Raw genomic sequence first — 10,234 nt, 5'->3', positions numbered from 1 at the left:
TTTGCTATCCCAAATGCACAGAGGACATCTTTCTCTACCAACAAGGAAAGAAGCAGGCAATTTCAACTGAACAACAACCTGTTTTGACATTTTTTGCATTATGTATGTCCAAAGCAAAGTTATCATTTTTTACAATATTATATTTAGACTGTAGATCCAGTTCAGTTAAATACGTGCTTCAATAAGGGAAAGCAATTTTTACAGGAAAACCGGTGCACTCGTAATGACCTGCTCAGAAATATTATTGCAGCTATTGTTTCACACATTTCATGGCTGGCATTAACATTAGGTTGGATTACATTACTATGACACATGCAGAATAAAGTATTCTGCCCTTTACAATTATTTTAAAACATGTCAATAGCCTCAACAGAATGTATGCTTTGTAAGAAGCATCAATTAATCTCAGAGACTGTGGGTGATCTAAGCAAAACTGTTACTTGAATGTTTACTGCACTCCCATTTACTGAACTTCTAGATTTTCCTTACCAGCATTAACACCACTGACTGCATCAGACCCTTCACTCACCCATTGACTCTTACTTTTGGCTGCTATTCCATTTTGGTCTTTGCTTAGATTGGGCAGTACCATCACTTTTCTTTGGTTAAAATTGCCTTGAAGTAACAAGCCCAGTTCACACTTGATGCCACCCAGATTAAATGCAATCCAAATGGAAGAGTTCAAGAGGGAGCTTCTCTCAGTGACTTGTTTGGAGTGTGGAACTCTGTAACACAAGGGGTAGTTGAAGTGTATACTTTTATCTTTAAGAGGAAGCTATGTAAGACCAAGAAAAAAAGTGATAGAAGGATTTTGCAGATGGTGTTGCATCAATTGGAAGAGGCTTGTGTGGAGCATAAATGCCAGTAGAAAATATGTTGGGGTAAGACCTGTTTCTTTAACTAATTTCCAAATAATTCTATGTAGCTAATCAAAATAGAAATAAACAGAGACTGTTGAAAATGATGAAATCGTAAAAAGAAAATACAGGAATATTTTGGGTGAGGGCCTATAGAAGTAAAGCATTCTCTTTGTAAACTTTTCAGGAATAAAACAGATGATGAAACCCTGTAGAGGAGAAGCTATATTAATCTCTACTGCAACAAGGCAGTTAATGAGTCTTATAGTTTCTCCAAGAACTACTACATCAAATGTAGCAGTTCAATTCCAGCCTCAGGTAACTGTCTGTGTGGAGTTTGCACATTCTCCCAGCGTCTGCGTGGGTTTGCTCCGGGTACTCCGGTTTCCTCCCACAGTCCAAAGATGTGCAGGCTGGGTGGATTGGCCATGCTAAATTGCCTGTAGTGTTCAGGGGTGTGTGGGTTATAGGGGGATGGGTCTGGTTGGGATGCTCCAAGGGGTGGTGTGGACTTGTTGGGCCGAACGGTCTGTTTCCACACTGTAGGGAATCCAATCTAATCTGATCGAATTACAAAGAATATATAGCACAGAAATAGGTCTGCCTATTAATGCTGGTTGTCTTTGTACGACCTGATGGACATTGTTTCTATATGTTCCAAAATTTGTCAACTTCTTCTCGCTTTTGAGAAAAGTTTACAAGCAATGAGCTTTCAGACTATCCACAGAGGGAGCTATTAAGTTGTATAGCAAGCTGTATCCGAATAAATGGTATTATTCGACATAAACTTAGATTGGCCTCAGAGTAGCCCCTGCACTGTAATAATGTTCAGATACACAAAATGTACTCCTTAAAGCGATGGGTGGCTGGTACATGTAACATCAGCATTCCTTGCACAGCTACTAAGTAACTGAATGCGGAGAAATGTGAATCTTCAGAGACTGTGAGACAGAAAGTATGTTTGCACAACAGTTCCCTGCGTAGTGTTAAGTTGTCAGTTTTCTCTTCGAATACGTTGGCCAGTCTCATACCCTAAGACACGGTAGATCAATTTCTCTCACACTTCATCAATATAGTTTATATCAGCCTTAACATGTTGCCAGCAGCAAATTCCATATTCCATACCAGCTGTCTTCATAGTCTTTGTAAATGATCTACCAACAGATGCCAAATAATTATTAATTTCATATCTGCAACACAAGCCAACTGAAAACTGCTTGAAACTAGCTCAACTCATTTAGACTTTATTAAATTTACAGCTCCAAAGCAAAACAGTGTTTACAATGGATTGTGTTGCAGTTTCAGTTCAACATGCTCAGTGAATATTGGACAGAATCAGATTGCCAGGCCATTTTATGTCCCATTAGATTTTGCTTCGTATTTTTTAAGTTAGAAGTTGTCTAGTTTGAGTGATCCTGTTCTACACAAAGTTACTTACTTTGACAGAGCCATTTGTTTTTTTTATTCCGTGTAGTTTTTAATTACACTTTCTTGGGATCTGGGCTTCACTGCCTGGGGCCAACATTTGTACCCTATCCCTAATTTCCCTTGAGAAGGTGGTGGTGAGCTGCTTTTTCTAATAAAAAACAATTTCCAAACCACATTTTTTATTTGAGGTTAAATGATATAAATAGTATAAATGTACTAAAGCAGCACCAAACAGGGACTGTTGCCCATAGCTGCATTTTCTGTCACTTACATCATCAACTTCATGGCAGCATTTGCAATATTATTGCTGTTATTTTTCAGAGCTTGTACAGCCTTAGTCCTAGACACTTTGACTCAGGACATGGCTAGTGCCATGTTTTGAACCTCCACACAAATCTCATCAACCTCCACCTCTTCACTTCCTCCTGTACAGTTGGAATCTGTGTGGTTTCTTGGATATTGTTAACAGGTTCTCTCCAAACATTGAATTTCTCTGCAGCAGCTAATTGAACTCGCTGAAACAAATCTTAAATCTCACTTCTCCGAAAACATTATAGTTACCTTGTTGCAGGGTTCTTGTAGACTTATGGTTTGTGATGACAAACAAAATGTTTTGAGATTTTCTTGTTACTGCAGTAACCTGGTGAAACCCTAGAATTGAAATTGCTTTCCGTGCTTTCTTTTCACTTCTGCTGTTTTGTGATTGGTTGATCGGTCCTTCATCTATCTGAGCTGCAGTTCAATCTGAGCTCGCTGTGCCACTGACTGTGATGTATCCTGTTCCTCCAGTCCTGTTACTGACTCATCACTGTCCGACTCTGTCCCAAACCCTGTTTCAGCTTGAGGCTGCTGAATTTCTTGCTGTGTGGCAATGTAGTAGCACTGCTGCCTCACAGCACCAGGGATCTGGGTTCAATTCCACCCTTGGCCAACTGCCTGTATGGATTTGCACTTTCTGCCCGTGTCTGCGTGGGTTTTTGCCAGGTGCTCCAGTTTCATCCCACAGTCCAAAAATGTGTCAAGTAGGTGGATTGGCCATGGCAAATTGCCTATAGCGATGTGTAGTGTAGGTGCATTAGCTTTGGAAATGCAGGGTTATGGGATGGATCTGATTAGGATGCTCCTTGGAAGGATCGCGTTTTCTCAATGGGCCTAATGGCCTACTTCCAACACTGGAGGGATTCTATGAATGGCTTTTGTGGTCTCATCAGGCAATTCGGATCAGTTTGTCACAGTCCTTGTGGTGTTGGTACACCATTGAGTTGTGAAGAAGGAATTTTCAGGATTTTATTGTCACAACAGGAAAGTTAGGATGATGTGTCTTTGAGGGGATCTTGCAGGTGCCACCATTCCTATGTATGTGCTGCTGTCCTCAGTGGTGGATGTTGTGTGTTTGGAAGAGCTATTTCAGGAGCTTAGGATAGATGTTGCCATGCATCTTGTGATGTTGGGTGTGTGTTGGTGGTGGAAGGAGTGAATGTTAGAGGTTGTAGATGGGGTGCCGATCAAATGGGTTGTTTTGTCCTGTATGGTGTCAAACCTCTTGCCTGATTCTGGAGCTGCACTCATTCAGGCAAGTGGAGAATTCTCCATCACACTCTTGACTTGTGCCTTGCATGTAGTGAACAGGCATCAAGGAGTCAGGGGATGGGTTATTCACTCCAAAAACCCTAGCCCCTGGTCTGCTGTGGTGGCCGCAGTTGTTTCAAAGCTGGTCCAGCTCACTTAAACCCTAACAAAGGGACATAATGATTCATGTTGCTGTTGAAGCATTCTGGCCAGTTTGTGTTGCTAGCCAGTGTACTGGTTTGGCAGCTGGTATTCAATTTACCTCACTGAATGTCTGTTAAGACTAGTTATTAGAGAACAACTTCCTGGAGGTATCAGAGAACAGGGTAAATGCTTGGCGGTAGCCTCACAGTAATAAATCAGTGAGCCAGCCTAGAGAGTGCCCCTGCATACTTGGTTTTAACTGCTGCAGCAGACCATGTGCTATATTTGTTCAACTGCTGAAGCCCTTCATTAAAACACAAAGTTAAAAAAAAATGCAGGGAGTGTAGTTCAATTGTGGAGGCATGTCCTCTCTCTCACTTTGCTGATGAGTGTTTTGGAGGGCCTACTACTGACCCTGTAGGTCCATGACCCCATCGGCCAACTTTCATTGTACAGTGGCCATTGAATGGCTCTTTCAGTAAAATAAAATCACATCCATTAGCTGGTCTCCCATTTCGTACAAGAATGCCATTGGAGACCAGCTCATTGTCTAAGCTGGGGTCAGTTAGACACATCCTTCTTGGTGTTTCCCCAGCCCATTGTTTGCATTTGGCAGTATAATACGCTTGTTATGCTTCCATTATTCAGCATGTATTTGACAAATGGTCCGTCCAAAAATAGAGGAAGTTGTACAGCTACCATTCCTACTTCAAAATAGTCATGCAAAATGTTGACCAAGGTTCACTAAAATGCCCATCTTTATTACCCTTGAAGTAACAGTTCATGAACAAACTCAACAATTAAGACAGTAATTTTGAGCTATATGCATTATGAATGCGATTCCACACCATATGCTCCCAATTGCCTCTTTTATTCATGCTGCAAAGTTAAAAGTTTATTTTGCTGTAAGAGCTTAACAAGTGCTAAGAATACTCACTGGGAAAATGATAACGTAAAAGACAAAAGCAGATGAAAATTTCATGTATGGGAAACATGCCACCACTTGTCTCTCTGACAGTCAGTTATGATTCCGAACTCAAAAGACTTTTGTTGACATATTTCATAAAGATTCTGTCGGTGTTTCATAAGACATCCTTAAAATTCTTCTGAATGATCTGAAGGCCATGGCTTTTGAAATTGTGCATGAACAGCTAAATGGAAACATTGCCCAAATGGGAGGTTTCTTTACAACATAATATATGTTGAATTCAGTGTTATTGTATTTGTGGTATTTCTGTATTCATTAATAAGTGTTATTGTACCAAAAATTAATTATTGCTGAATCACTTCCTCTTTCTCTGAACCTTAATAAGCCTTAATATATCAGGTTAAGTTATATATCAGTCCAGATTTTGTGGTTGGAATGGCAATGAAATTGTCATTACTAGAAACCTCATTACTATTTAAAATTGACACCAACTTCTGGCATCTACACATGAACAGTTAAACACATAAATCCACATTGTTACTGCTAATTTTATTTTCTGTAGAGTGTATTTTTTCTGTCTTCGTGAATGGAATCAACACAGAATTCCTGATTTGACATGATCCTCAACTTTTTTAACATGGGAGGCTCACTGTAAAAACAAACCCTTTGGTCTAACCAGCCCATGCCGACCATAATCCCAAACTAAACTAGCCTCACCTGCCTGCGTTTGGCCCGTATTCCTCCAAATATTTACCATTCATATACCTTTCCAAATGTTTTTTAAATGTTGTAACTGTACTCACATCCACCATTTCTTTGGAAATTCATTCCACGTATGAGCCACTCCCTACGTAAAAAAATTGCCCCTCATGGCTTTTTTAAACCTTTCTCCTCTCACCTTAAAAATATGCCCACTAGTCTTGAAATCCCCAGTGCTAGTGAAGACAACTACCATTCATCCTATATCCATCATGATTTTATAAACCTCTATAAGGTCACCCCTCAGCCTCCTATGCTCCAATGAAAAAAGTCTCACCTTATCCAGCCTTTCCTCATAATTCAAACCCTCCAGTCACTGGCAACATCCTGGTAAATCTTTTCTGAGCCCTCTCTCACTTACTAACATAACAGGATGACCAGAACTGGACACAGTACTCCAGAAGAGGCCTCACCAACATCCTGTACAACCTTAATATGACATCTCAAGTCCTATGCTCAATGGTCTGAACAAGACTATTTACCAGTGTAACAAAGTGTGGAGCTGGACGAACGCAGCAGGCCAAGCACCATCTCAGGAGCACAAAAGCTGACGTTTCGGGCCCAGACCCTTCATCAGACTTCACCAAAGTCCCTCAATCTGCATAAAGAAAAACTGAAACTGCTGCTAGAAATCGGAAGCAAAAACAGAAATTGTTGGAAAATCTCAGCAGGCCTGACAGCATCTGTGGAGAGAAATCAGAATTAACACTTAGGATCCAGTAATCCTTCAGTCCACTTCTGACAAAGGGCCACTGGACCCGAAACGTTAACTCTGATTTCTCTCCACACGTTGAGCCAGACATGCTGAGATTTTCCAGCAATTTCTGTTTTTGGTCCTTAAATCTGCCTCCTCTGTTAGCTAACTCCATTCATTATTTTACTTTGAATAACCGGTATTGCTTTTTTGTTTGGACATTAGTGTTTTTGTGAGTGAGTAAATATTTCCCAAACCTGCGTCAATTGTGGAGCACTGCCTTAAGCACTACGCACACAAACCTGAAATCCAGGCAGAACTGCATTTCGGGCTGTAACACTGAGACCATGGAGCTAGGCTGTTTATGGGGAAACTATTTCACTAAAAAACAATTCTCACTATGACACTCTGCTCCCAAGGAGCAACATTCTGTGACCAGACAAATACCTTTCAGAAAATTATGATTGCAGCCAGGCATAAAAAAAACTCATTGGAAAAGGCACTCTCATAGCACGCTAGTAGCTGAGCCATATTGAACCATATTCACCTCTCTATATTGTTAATGTTGTACAATGCACACTCATTTTCATGTATTCATGGGATGTAGGCAACACTGGCCAGGCTAGCATTTATTGCCCATCCCTAACTGGCCAGACAGCAGTTAAGAGTCAAGCAGATTGCTGTGGGCCGAAACTCACACATACCTCCCACCAGGTAATGATGACAGCTTCCTGTCCCTAAAGGACATTAGTGAACTGAATGGGTTGTTACAACAATCGATAGTGACTACATGGTCATCACTCCATCAGCTTTTTCTAAATTCCAATTTTTTTAAATTGAATTTAAATTTCACCGTCTGCCATGTGGGATTCAAACCCACGTCCCCCAGAGCATTAAACTTGGGAGTTAATGGAAACAGAGGCTCTGGAATATCAGTCGAATGACATGATTATTACAATGGTGGAGGGAATAAACAAATATTTTGCTTCTGTTTTCACTAATGAGGATACAAAAATCATTCCATTAATACCAGTAAGCATGAGCTGGAAGAAAGAGAGGAGCCTAGCAAAGTTACAATCATGAGGCAAGTGATACTGAGAAAGTTTCTGAATGCACATGGGTTTTATCCCCACGTCTTAGACAAGGTACCTGTAAGGTAGTTGTGGTGTTAACTTTCCAGAACTTTCTAGATTTAGGAAAGGTTCCATCAGACTGGGAAATAGCAAATATAACATGTCTATTCAAGAAGAGAGGAAGATATAAAACAGGAAACAATAGGCTGGTACTTAACATCTGTCAAAGGGAAGGTGTTAGAATTGATTATTAAAGAGATTATAGCCATACACTTATAAAACTCAAGTTAATCAGAAAGAGTCAACATGTCTGTGCCAAAGGGAAATCATGCTCCCAATTTATGAGTTCTTTGATCGATTAACATGCGCTGTGAGTAGAGGGCAGCCTCTGTTATATATGGTTTTCCAGAAGGCATACGAAAAGGTGCCATAACAAAGCTCATAGCATAAAGTAAATGCTTTATGTAAATCATGCAGACGTTAACAGATTGTCATAGATTGAGGATTGACTGGTTGACAGAAAACGGAGAATATGGATAAATGGACCTTTGTCTGATTGGCAGGATGATGATTGGGGTCCTACAGGGATCTGTATTGGGACTTCAGCTTATAATTAATGTAAATGACTCAAATGAGGGGAACAGAGATATCGAAGTGAATTTTGCAAAGGACACCACAGCAGGGAGGAAAGCATGTTGAGAAGAATGCAAAAAGAGTTTGCAGACAGATATATATGTGTGAGTTGGCGGATGGAGTATAATACGGGAAAATGTGAAGCAAGCAGAGCATTAGTTAATGGAGAATGCCAGGAGAAATCTAAGGTGCAGATGGTTTTAGATATTCAAGTGCATGAGTCACATAAAGTTGGCAAGCAGTGCAGTACTTAATCAAGAAAGCTAATAGGATGCTATCCTTTGTTATGAAAATACATGTTGATCTCTCTGTACCTTCTCAGCAGCTGTAACACTGTGCCCTGCACTCTGTCTGCTACCCTGATGTACTTGTTTAGCACGATTTGCCTGTAAAGCACGTAAGACAACACTTTCACTGGACCTCAGTACATGTGATAGTAACAAATCAAATCAACTGAAACATTAAAATTAGAATGCTATGTTTCAGTTATACAAGGCATTGGTGGGATCACCTTTTAAATACCATAAGCATTTCTGTTCTCCCTGTTTAAAGAAGAATTGGAAGTCGCTCAGAGGATGGTCTAATAAATTGATACCTGGAATGAAGGGCCATCTTATGAAGACAGTTTGGGCAGATTGGGCTTGCTTCCGCTTAAAAAAGTGAGAGGTGGCTTGATGACTATGCTTAAGAACTTGGATGGTCTTGACAGGGTAGACCTGGAAAGGTTGGTCCCTCTTGTGGCTGCATCCAGAGCTAGGGTTCACTGTTTTCAAGTGATGGTTGGCTCTGTCAGGACAGAGATGAGGAGAAATGTTTCTTTTATCTCAGAACATTGTGCACTCTCCACCTCAGAGACAGTGCATGCAACATCATTGAATATTTTTAAGACAAGAGTTAGATTAATTCTTGTTAGTCAGGGGAAACAAGGGTTGTCAGGGTAGACAGGAATGTGGAATTTGAAACACAAATGGATTAGCCATGATTGTGTTGAATGAAGGAACAGGTGTGACAGATGAATGATCCATTTCTACTCCTAATTTGTATGCTTGAATGCTTGTAAGTCATGTGTTATCTGCTGTAGCTGGTGATTAAACAGTAAGTGATAGCATCAAAATGTTGAAGCATTAAATATCACACTAGAATTACTTCCTATATGCGTTCTCAAATTGGGTTACTATCTCCATCAAGCTCCTGCTGTTTACCTTATATCGTTAATATTAATGTCACAGGCTAGTGTGACTGCTGTCACATTGTTATCTCACTCTGCAGAGATGGCCCTGTTCTTCTGACCAGCTGTCACGTGACTAAGTTTGTAAACCTTGCAGTGTCAGTGAACACGCGCACTGTGAACATGCATTAATCACCAGTTAAAGGATGCAGTACAATATCAACTTGTAGGAGAAAGAAATCCAGAAACAAATTTGAGTTTCAGTGCAAATTAGTCACATTGATTTGCACCTGCAAATTAAACCGGTTGGTGAGAATTTATGGGTTTCTACAGTCAAGAATAACAATTTTAGGGTTGGACACAGGGGAGAGATATTGATTAATGGAGTTTGGGAAATCAATTTTAATGTTGTGTTCAACTTTTATCCCCACATTGACTGAGATTCAGCAATCAAATATTGCCTCTGTTTGGACAGATAATTATATTGGAAAGTAAATGGTTGGAAGTAAATTCTAAAGAGTAAAAATTAGCAGCACCATGCAATTGCAAAATAGATGCGTACAATATGAAGTGACAATGTATCAGTGACTGTACCAGCAGTGATGTTACTGAGTGTATTAGTTTTGATCTTCCAGAATTCCCTTGATTGTAGAATGGATCAGAAAGCAGCAATTAGAATCCTGCGGCTCGAGCAAGGAAAGAGACAAAACAGGGAATTGCAGGTGATAAGAACATGTGAAATAGGAACAGAAGCAGGCCATCTGGCCCCTCGAGCCTGCTGTGCCATTCAATAAGATCATGACTGATCTTTTCATGGACTCAGATCCACTTACCCGCCCACTCACCGTAACCCTTAATTCACTTACTGTTCAAAATTCTTTCTATCTTTGCCTAAAACATTCAACAAGGTCGCCTCAACTGCTTCACTGGGCAGGGAATTCCACAGATTTGCAACCCTTTGGGTGAAGAAGCTCCTCTTCA

At 40.3% G+C, this 10,234-nt stretch overlaps 1 pseudogene; it reads right to left on the bottom strand.

Moving 5' to 3' along the window:
• Positions 1–2,552: 2,552 nt before the first annotated feature.
• LOC125462035 (nascent polypeptide-associated complex subunit alpha-like) lies at positions 2,553–8,697 on the bottom strand (annotated as a pseudogene).
• Positions 8,698–10,234: the final 1,537 nt, after the last annotated feature.

This window comes from Stegostoma tigrinum, chromosome 20 (assembly GCF_030684315.1).
Source record: "Stegostoma tigrinum isolate sSteTig4 chromosome 20, sSteTig4.hap1, whole genome shotgun sequence".
NCBI classification, from domain to species: Eukaryota; Metazoa; Chordata; class Chondrichthyes; order Orectolobiformes; family Stegostomatidae; genus Stegostoma; species Stegostoma tigrinum.
Note: the sequence above shows the minus strand (reverse complement) of the source record. Positions and strands in the feature narration are given on the sequence as shown.